The 10,766-nt window shown below is 37.2% G+C and overlaps 1 pseudogene; it reads right to left on the minus strand.

The window, feature by feature from the left end:
- LOC143656580 (vacuolar protein sorting-associated protein 4A pseudogene) lies at positions 1–9,111 on the minus strand (annotated as a pseudogene).
- Between the last annotated feature and the right edge of the window lie 1,655 nt (positions 9,112–10,766).

Below are 10,766 nucleotides of genomic sequence, written 5' to 3' on the forward strand. Positions count from 1 at the left end.
ATTTGCAGGCAGAGCTCAGACTTGAAACCCGGGAGCATCAGCCAGTCTGTTCTCAAGGAGCAAAATTTGGGTATACAAAGAACAGCTAATGGAAGCCTGGCAAGCTGTTCTAAATGTTTGATGTCCCCACCCCAGAGCACTGGCTACTCCTGTTCCTTGATGCTTCCAGGTAATTTTATTTTTGTTTATAAACAAGAAGAAAATCCAAGCAGCATTAATTTAAGAGAAAAAAAGGCTTTAAAAAGAAAAAAAAAAAAAAGAGGAATAGGAAAAGGAGTTGGTGAGCATCTGGAAGATGAAGAGGAACTAGGAAGAGCCAGTATTCCACCATGTGCCGAATGTGCTTCAGATCGTCTCTGCAGCTGGGGAAGCCCTTCCTTCGGCTCCCTAGCTGGTGGCCAGACAGAAGGGATGCTGTAGTGACGGTAGAATGAGCCCCAGAGTCCTTCCTGGCCATTGACATGGGGAGTGCCATGGATTTGCCCCAATCAAGCTCCCACTTTCACTATAACCTAAGTGAAGAAGCTTTTAACTCTCCTGTCCAAAGTCCTCTGAGAATTTCTTCACTTTCAGAAGGTCTCCTGCATTCACGGTGGGCCGGGTTGTAGCCAAAGACCGCAGCATGTCTGACATGCAAACCACAGGCTCTAAGAGTTTATCGCCAGGAACATCCATCCAAGTCATCTCTATGGCCCCTGGGTCCCCTGGTGAGCATGGAGTCAGGAAGTCTTCAATCATAACGCTCGGGTTCGTGCGGGAAGGGCCAGAGACCTTTTTAAAGTGTGTTGCTGACTGTACTTTTCTAACGGGCTGCATGAGGGAGTCCCGCACGATGATGCTGATGTCTGCTCCTGAGTAGCCTTCTGTCTTTCGGGCCAGCTCATGGATGTTGGCGTCCGTGAGGTTGTGGGGAGTGCTCCCCAGATGCAACTGGAACATCTGGGCACGAGCAGCTTTCTCTGGCAATGGGATATAAATTCGCTTTTCAAACCTCCTTCTAATGGCTGAATCCAACACCCATGGGATGTTTGTGGCACCAAGAACCAGAGTCCCATCATTGTTATTCCCCACCCCCTGCATCTGGACCAAAAACTCTGTTTTGATTCTTCGGGCAGCCTCACTCTCGTTTTCATTTCGGGATCCACACAGGGAATCGACCTCATCAATGAAGATGATGGAGGGCTTGTGCTGCCTGGCCAGCTCAAACAGGTTCTTTACTAGCTTCTCACTCTCTCCCAACCACTTCGACATCAAGTCTGAGGAGGACACAGAGAAGAAAGTGGAGTTGTTAGCCTCTGTTGCCACAGCTTTGGTCAGGTAGGATTTCCCTGTGCCAGGGCGTCCAAAGAGCAGTATCCCTCGCCAAGGGGTACGCTTGCCTGTGAACAAGTGTGGGAATTTAATTGGCAAAATGACAGCTTCTTTGAGGGCCTCCTTAGCCCCCTCCAGTCCAGCCACATCATTCCACCGAATGTTTGGCTTCTCCATCACAACAGCACCTATCAGCTGTTCTTGCAACTTCTTTTTCTCTGGATTATCCCCTTCACTATCACTATCACTGCCTTTGCCCTCACTCTGATTCTCTCTGACTGGCTTCTCGCCATGCTTTTCTTTGTTTCGTAAGTAATCCTTCAGCTTCTCTGCCCGGTCTAGGTACTGTAAACACTTGGCTCGAATGCTTTCCTTGGCCTTGTCGTTGTGTGTCTCATCTGGAGGGTTGTCACTGTCATTTCATCTCCTGGGTCCGCTCCACACCCGGTCGTGCTGCTTGCGGCTTGCGTCCTGTCCCCGGGAAGCCGGGGTGGTGGGTCCGGCGCGGAGAGCCCGGGGGGTCGGGGCTGGAGCTCTTTCATGAATTTTAACAGATGTATGATATCAATACAAGGTGTTTATAATAGGGTAGTTGTGATGTTTCGATTCAGGTGTCAGCATGGCCAGGTGATGATGCCCAGCTGTGTGGCCAGGCAAGCACTGGCCTGTTACTGCAAGGATATTTTGTGACTGGTTAACAAACCAGAAGGCTGTTGTATTAATCATTAGTCAGTTGCTTGCATCTGTGGCTGATCACATCTATGAGCAACTAAAACTGTATCTTCCACAATGAGATAATTCAATCAGCTGGATCTAATCCGATCTGTTGAAGACTTTAAGAGAGAATTTACTTTCTTTAGCCAGCTTCCACGGTGGAGTTCATCAAGAATCTTTTTTGGAGTTGCCGGCCTCACAGATTTCCCTGTGGATTTTGGACTCTTGCATCCCACAGTCATGTGAGACACCTTTATAAATCTCCTATTTACAGATTTCTCCTGTTGGTTCTGTTTCTCTAGAGAACCCTGACTAATACAGTAGTAAATGGAAAAATACCTAATGTAAATTAGGTATTATAGGTAACCGCACAAGGTTAATATTTCATCAGTTGTAATACAGGTAACTAATGTTTTTACAAAAGCATAATTATAAAAAGTGGCATTATCAATAGTAACGAATGTTTCACACAAATGCCTGTTGTTGGAGGTAGGGTGGTATGTGGGAATCCTGATGTTATGCATGGTTGTTTTGTAAACCGACAACTTCTTTAATAAAAAAAAGAAAGAAAAAAGGAAACATTTGATAGATAAGAAATAACAAATGGGGGGGTGCATTGCTCTTCTTAATTCATTGAAAGTCAAACTCAGAATATGTGTTAGAGAGAATTACTAATGGTGGGAAGTGCATTTTTGTTTTCATGAGTTCCATTTTAGACAGGTAAGTAAAAAATGGTAATTTCCTTTGTCAACTTGATAATTTCAAGTATTTGGTACCATATGAATGAAAAACATTTTAGGGTTGGGTATTCTTGCAATATCAATTGAAAATCACATATAAAATAAAGGGATGATGATTTTCTCTATCCAATGTCAAACAAGAAGCTAAAAAGCTTAAATTACAGAAGAAAGAATTTGTGTAAGTCATAAAAAATTACATTATCTGCTTTAGATTATAACCACTGGAAAGATTAGACAAGGATAATTTTGAAATTTCTAGCTTTTTGCTAGAAGATGATAATGTATCATATTTGGTTATAAGGCATAATCAGGACTAGTACATTTTTTGAGATTTGTGCTCTATACTTACAGCCATATCTATATAAATTATTTTTATGCTTGTTCATGAAATTTCAAGACCAATATTTAGAAAGTAATCATTTCTTTTGGTGCACTCACTGGTTTGAACAATTTTTAAAGTTTTTTTTATTTTACTTTCCTTCACATTTTAGGATAAAGTATACTGAAAATACTGAAAACAGAATGCAGCAGAAAATAAATCCGTTCCAGTAAAACCCTTAATGTGTTCCAAATTGGCACATGCCTTTAGAGAATAATGTAAATTATTTTCATCTTGCCAAACTATAGGAGAAAAGCTTACCTTGCAGCAAGGAGAATGAGAGTCAGATATAAAAGGGCTGTTAGTCCCTACTCCACTACCCAAACCAAAAACCCAGTTATAAAGTGCCCCCTCCCACTATCCCTTACATTTTATTTTCAAAATATCCCAGAGAAAGAAAAAAAAAACTGTTTTAAACATGAAACTTAGGTGTGCATAAAAACAGCTACAAAATGTGCCAAATAAGCCATCATTTCATTACTTTTAGGGTGATAATGATAAATGCAAATTAAAGATACCAGGTGTACCAACTTTAGGAAAGACCTTAAATACATACATATACATATGTAGCTTACATATTTGTTCCCACAACTATTTTAGTAGCAGTATACTGAATTGAAAAAAAAAGGATTAAATAAAATGAATGTTGGAAGATTTAAAGGGAGCATTATTTGCATCCTCAGCTGTTGGTGACAGACATGAAAAGAGATAACAAAGTTGAATTTCTAAGTCATCCCTTCAGGATTTTCCTAAAGGAAACCAGGTGGTAAGGGTGCTAGAACCGACAGTATACATCATTGATTTTACCTGTGCTAATGGAAATTCAGCATGTAGCTACATAAACATTTCTGTTAAGAGGGGCTTGCATTGATATGAAAAGTCAAAAATTAGAAACTGGAAAAAAGCAATAGCAGATTCATTATTCACGTTTCTTGCAGATATTTGTAGTAGAGAGTTGGGATATTCGAGTTTAGAAACAAATGAAGAATTGATCGGAAAGAAAAGATAGAAATTATCTAATTCTATTTCAGAGCCAAATAAATAAGAAGCTGAGGATATTCTGAATAAAAAAGGAACTAAGTACAACTACATGCACTTTATTCAGATGTGAGTTCTAAATTTTGATGTAGTGAATATCTTGAAAGAGAGAAAGTAAGACTGTAATGGACATGGAGTTGCCATGTTCTCTTTGTACACAGCTAAAAGAGCAATTTTGCCATAAAGTTGGAATAATTCTTGTTGTTTGTGGTGACTTTATGCATGAAGTATATGAAAATGGGAGTTGCAGGGAAGTTACCTTGAAAGGAAAGTAAAATGAAACATACATATTTCTTGCAAGTTGATAGCTCAGCACTAAGTTTGATTTCAAGTTACTTGATCTTGCCCTTGGATGACCTATTCAGTAGAAAATCTAGGGAAAAAAAAAAAAAAACAGCCAGTATTACAATGGGAACAAATTACATTTCTTTTCCTTTCCAGTAAAAAGGTCAGTATGGTATTTATTCCACTATTAAAAGTAAATTAAACCCCTCTGAATTATTAAAGCCATAGAGGTTGAAGCATAAAAGTGTAAAAATGGGGATTAGTATTAGCATATATCTTCCACTGTATGCTAATATATGCTATATGCCCTTCATTAGACTTACAATTTATTATCTTTTCCCAAGATAATAAACTCTTTGGGTCTAAGGTACATGAATGACTTATTTGTTGCACTTTCGAATATACCCTTTCAATAAGATTACTCATTCAGCAAATTCCTTTATTTTTTAAATAGGATTATTATGGAAAAGCACTCAGCTAGGTTCCTAAATAGGTTTACAATAAATGAGAAAATCAGAAAATGTATCCTAAGCAAGTTTAGAAGTAACTATAACTAAAAGCTTCCTAAGATAGCTGCATTACATGTATGCATTGATTATTGTTAATGAGGATTAATTCCAACTTGAGGGTTCTGGAAAGGTTTAAGATGAGAGCTGGTATTTCAGCTCATTCACAAAAGATTCATTTTAGGTAGATAGTGGAAAAAGTAAAGCATAATCTAGGAAAAGTATTATGAGCAAACATAGAAAGACATTAAAATTCAGACTATTTCAATTTTATTCAGTTCAAGAAATATTTACTTGTTTGATCCTGTCATGAGGAATTGTTAGTAGTCAGACATTTGCAATGCAGGCTGCATTTTGGACTGTCATTTAGCTGGTGCAAACTGATACAGCTATTCTTGGTATGAGAATATTGAAATGCTGTGTTTCTACCTGGTAAATTATTAAAACCCTAACCCTCAAAATGAGCTCTTCTTCTCTGTCCATCTTGCCCTTCCTCAGAATTCTCTGTGTCTCTCAAGGATACAGTAATAAAAGCAAAGCAAGTGCCTGGCACTTCAGCAGGCCTGGAAGAATTGGCTTCAAATCAAAGCTGGCTGATGTTCATTTTCATCAGTTAGCGTATGTAGCATACTGGTTATATTTTGAATTTCATCACTGAGTACATGGATTAAGAGTGGCAAGTACATCTGGAAAGACAGATTGAGAACATAATTTGAAGCCCCTTGACTAGGATGCTTAGAATTTGGGGGGACCTTAATGTTTTCTTATAAGAAATGGGTGATATGATGAAATACTATAATTAGCTTTTAAAAAAATAATTCAAGTGGCAAGACAGTGTACGGGTTGGATATTTGATGTAAGTGTCCAAACTGGCTAGAGAAAATTATAGTTCAGCAGAGCGAATGGAATCATGTCCAATAAAATTCTTAGAAATCTATCCACGTTCCATGTGTATTTAATCTGTATGGTTTCTAATGTTATTGAATAGAGTTTCTTTTCACAGTTAACCGTAAACTTTCAATCTCATATATTTATATAAAACACAGCGAGACGAAGTCTCCTTTGTGGGAAGACTGTTGGAGGAAATAGGTTGAAGTGCAACAAATTCAAGGTACGTTCCATGGTGGGTTCATTTGCACCTGGAGGGCTACAGAGGGACCTAAGAGAAAAGGAGAGGAAAGTAAGAAGAATGCTCTATCATGTGGTCCTCCTAGGATGTCCATATCTAGTATTCAATATTTTACCAGCTAAAATCACAAGCTAAGTCCATTCTTTATAAAGATTCCCACCATTTTCAAGAACCAGTGCTTCTGAAGAATTACCTTTCACAGTTCACAGACTGCAGTAGCCTTAGTGAAGATAACATTGATTTGATTATTTCACATCATATTACTATATCCTCTACTGTCAGCAAATTCAGCCCCATTGCTTGAAATTGTACCTCACTTAGTGATTATACTGTTGCAGATCAGTTCTTACTTCCTCCTTTCAAAAATTCATCTGGGAGTTATTTAACTACCCTCAGCAGCTACCTGCAGAGATCAGCATTGCTTTTACTAGTGGATTGACAAGACTTTGGGGAATAACTCCTTCCTGATCTATTTCATACTCATTATGGCTTCCATGTTAGGCTGATTAGTTTAAGGAGCTGACTTAGCCATCTGTGAGATGAACAAATTTCAGAGTGGTATTATGTTGACGTTTTTTGAAAAAAAAATGTGAATGCTGAAAGAAAGGGCAGCAGGGAAATTTTGACAGTTAACTGGCTTCCTATACCCTGTACAGAATGTTGTTACATAAGTGAAGTTAACCAGATCCACAATTTGAAATTCCTTGCAGGTCTAGGAATAAGATTTTATCAATTCACCTGGATTCTGAATACCAAGCAGAATACTTCTGGGCAAACATGCCATTAGCATCTTAAAATGATCATCTTGAGAAGTATTTTGTGTAGGGCGGAGGTTTTCAAGCTGTATTAGAGAAAACTCTAGAACCGCATTGTTCAATATGACAGCCCTAGCCACATATCAATACTGAACACCTGAAATGTGGCTAGTGCAACAAAGGGACAGAATTTTTAATTTTATTTAATTTTTCTTAATTTAAATTAAAATCTGTTGTTCATTCGGCGACTGGAAAACTTGTGTGTTTAGAAAAGCATGGGTATGTGAATCTATTTCTTTAATTATAACTTCTCTGGAATCTTTATATAGATCAAATATTTCCACTAAAAATCTAAGCATCTGACTGAGATATGCTAAAAGAATAAACTACTGAGTTTGAAGACTTAAATAAAAAGATTGTGAAGTATATCATGAATAATCTTTATTGATTAGATGCTGATATGATATTTTTATGTTTGGAGAAATAAAATAAAGCAATAAGATTAATTTCACATCTGTATTTTTTACTGTTTAAAATAATGGCTCTCAAGAAATTAAAAATTACATTTGTGGCTTATATGTGTTTTTTATTGGCCAGTGCTCTTCTAGAACAAAGGTGTGTTGAAGATGGAGGGTCAGCTGTGCGCTATCCGCCCCTTACCACTTCACTTAGACAAATGCAGCTCTATTCTTATACTTTTTGTTATTTATTTTGCATGTTGAGATTCTGCATAAGAATTAATGGCCAGAAAGTATTCTGTTGATGAAAATAATGTTTGGAAAGTTAACTTTAGAGCATAATGAAGTTTAATAAAAAGTATAATGCTATTTGCTTTTTTTATTTTCTGCAATTTAAAAATGATATGCCTAGGTATAGATTTTTTTAGTATTTGTCCTGGTTGATGATTGTTGAGTTGCTTGAATGTGTGGTTGGGTGTCTAATTTTGGAAAACTCTTGGCCATTATTGCTTCAAATATTTCTTCTGTCTGTTTTTTGTTCTCTCTTCCTTCTGCTTTTTCCACCTACTTATACAATTTGTAATTTGTCCTGCTGTTCTTGGATATTCTGTTGTTTTTATCACTTTTCCTCCTTGTCTTTCTGTTTGGAGAGTTTCTATTCATCTCACCTCAAGCTCTTTGATTCTTTTTTCAACATGTCCATATTCATCAAAGGTATTTATTTCTGCTATAGGTTTTATGATTTTTAGCATTTCTTTGGATTCTTTTTTAGAGTTTCATCTCTGATCATATTACCTTTCTATTCTTGCATGTTACTTTGCCCATTAGAATCCTTAACATATTAATCAAAATTATTTAAAATTCACCAACTGTTAATTCCAAAATCTATGTCTTACCTGAGCTAATTCTGATGCTTGTTTTGTCTCTTAAGACCGTTTTTATTCTTGTCTTTAGTATGCCTCATAATGTTTCATTGAAAGCCAGACATGGTATCCCCAATAAGGAATTGAGGTAAATCGGCCTTGTGTTAATGTTTGTTAATCCAAATAGCAGCTGGGCTGGTGTTTGACAAAGCTATTGCTGCCAGAGACTTCAAATTCCTGTAGCAGTCTTGTTTCTGTCTTCCTGGCTGTCTTTGGGCTTTCCTAAGAACGCTCCCTTAAATAGAGTTTGCATCCTGTAGGCTTTATGCCGGAGCCCTGCTTTGCTGGTGTTAAATGTGAGGGAGAGGAAGTGTTCTGTAATCTGATAAGACTACTTAGCTAGGAAAGTATGAAAGTTGGTGCATGGAGGATGGTATAGAAAGCCATCACAAAGAAAGAACTGAGCTATATTGGAGTCCATGTAAACATGTGGAACATTAGACCAGGACAAAAGTGGACATTTAATTACATCATCTTATTTTAAAAATGAAAACAATTGAAAAGAAAAATTTTTCCTTATACATAGTTATTCATGTAGCAGAGGTTAGCATCTAAAATTTCTAAAAGTTGATTGTTTTATCTAACACATGATTTAGAATTAAAATTAGAAAGAACAAATTTGCCATTGGTGTACCACCCTGCGCGTGCTGGCACTGTCAGATGATATATTACATCCAACACAATGTAATTTGGGGGTAGCTTTCCGTATTAAATATACAGATACATATGTAAATATGTAGATACGCACAGAGTGGGTACTGCTGGGGCAGTGTCACTCAGAGGTGGGGGCAGCTCCCGGTCTTCAGCAGGCTGACCGACATAATACTGAAGTATGGGTTGCTGACTCTGGAAACCATCACTTTTTCTTAACATGCGCTTCCCGACCACGGTCACCAGCAAAGAGTAGATCTAAATGACATTTCCAAGTATTGTGTTTTGTGGTAATAACTTTGGCTCTTATTGCCAAATATATTTTTCTATATGCAATTTCAAAAATTTCAAATAGCACTTAAACATGAAGAATTTTTAAGTGGTAGTTATGCTTCAAGATATTATTTTATGTTCTTGAAATAAAATAATAAAATACATGGCATTAAAACTTCAGCAATAATTAGCTTCATTTTTCTTTTTAATTTAGAATTATGGGCTGGATAAACTTCCTGTAACCTCTGAGTTAAGCATGAATAAATGATGGATTTAAGTGTGAAGATTTTGTGTTATGTGCTAGTATGAAAATATAATTTATCAAATCTTCTTACTACTCCCTAATATGCAACTTCTGCTCTTTTATACCTCCTTTTCTTACAATCCAGTTCTGGAAAGGCAGTATCAAATGGTCATTAAAAATGCAAACTCTGAAGTCTGGGTATAAATTTGAAGTATAAATACTTATTACCTATATATCTTGTGTGCAAGATACTTAATATTTGAGTGCAATTTCCTTTTTGTACTATGGAAATGATAGCTACTTTATAAAGTTTTGTAGGGATTAAAGACGTCAATTCATTTATTCATTCAATATATATAAACTCCCTACTATGCTCCAAGACCTCTGTTAGGCCCTGGGAATAGAGCAATGAGGAAAATAGACAAAAATCCCTGCTCCCATAAGGCTGAATTCTATTGGGAAGAGATAGATAGTAAGAAAATTAATATATAGCTTTCAAGGGGTTCCCAAATGCTCTAATGAAGAATAAAGTGAGGTTAAATAAAGAAAGCAAATGGGTCTGCTGTTTTAGATGCAGTTATCAAGAAATACCTCTTTCAGGAGGTGATATTTGAGTAGAGACCTGAATAAAGTGAAAACTGCTGTATGGTTCACATTGCAACAAGAGAATTTTTAAAACAGAGGCCAGGAAGTGAGTGCAAAGTTCCCAAGGCAGGAATTTTCTGGGTATATTTAAAGAAAAGTAAGGAGATCAATGTGGTTGGAGCAGAGCTGGCAAGGGGAGAAGAGACAGAAAATACATAAGGGAAGGTGATGGACTGTGCCAGGCCTTTTTAAAATTTAATTCTGAGACAAGGAAAGAGCTCTGTGTGGAAGAGTTACATGGTCTGCCTTAGGATATTAAGGATTTGCTCTTCTGGCTGCTTGTGGCAAGAAGAGACTAGAGGAGAGATGTAGAAATTGGGGCAGGAGAGAAGTGATCATGACTTAGAGCAGGATGGTGGTGGTGGAGATGCTCAACTGTGCTGGATTCAGGATACGGGTTGAAACTGGAGCCCACAAGATATTTGACCAATACAACTGCAAGAACAGATTTAATATTTGTTGAAATTGGGAAGGCTGAGTGTTTGGCCTGATGGCTGGGGCCTTTCCTAACAAACCTTCTTAGCCAAGGACAAAAGTCAAGAAAGTAAACAATATCTCCAGAGGGGGAAGAATGCAATTACTGATGTAAAAACCGGTTGATTGTTTCTTAGTCTTAGCAACTAACCTTAGTAAGCATCAGGTCTTAGGCCCCATCAGCGATTATACTAAAAACATGATGTCTCATAATATGTGGAATGTCGTTGTTCTGAAATAA

This window comes from Tamandua tetradactyla, chromosome 14 (assembly GCF_023851605.1).
Source record: "Tamandua tetradactyla isolate mTamTet1 chromosome 14, mTamTet1.pri, whole genome shotgun sequence".
Lineage (NCBI taxonomy): Eukaryota > Metazoa > Chordata > Mammalia > Pilosa > Myrmecophagidae > Tamandua > Tamandua tetradactyla.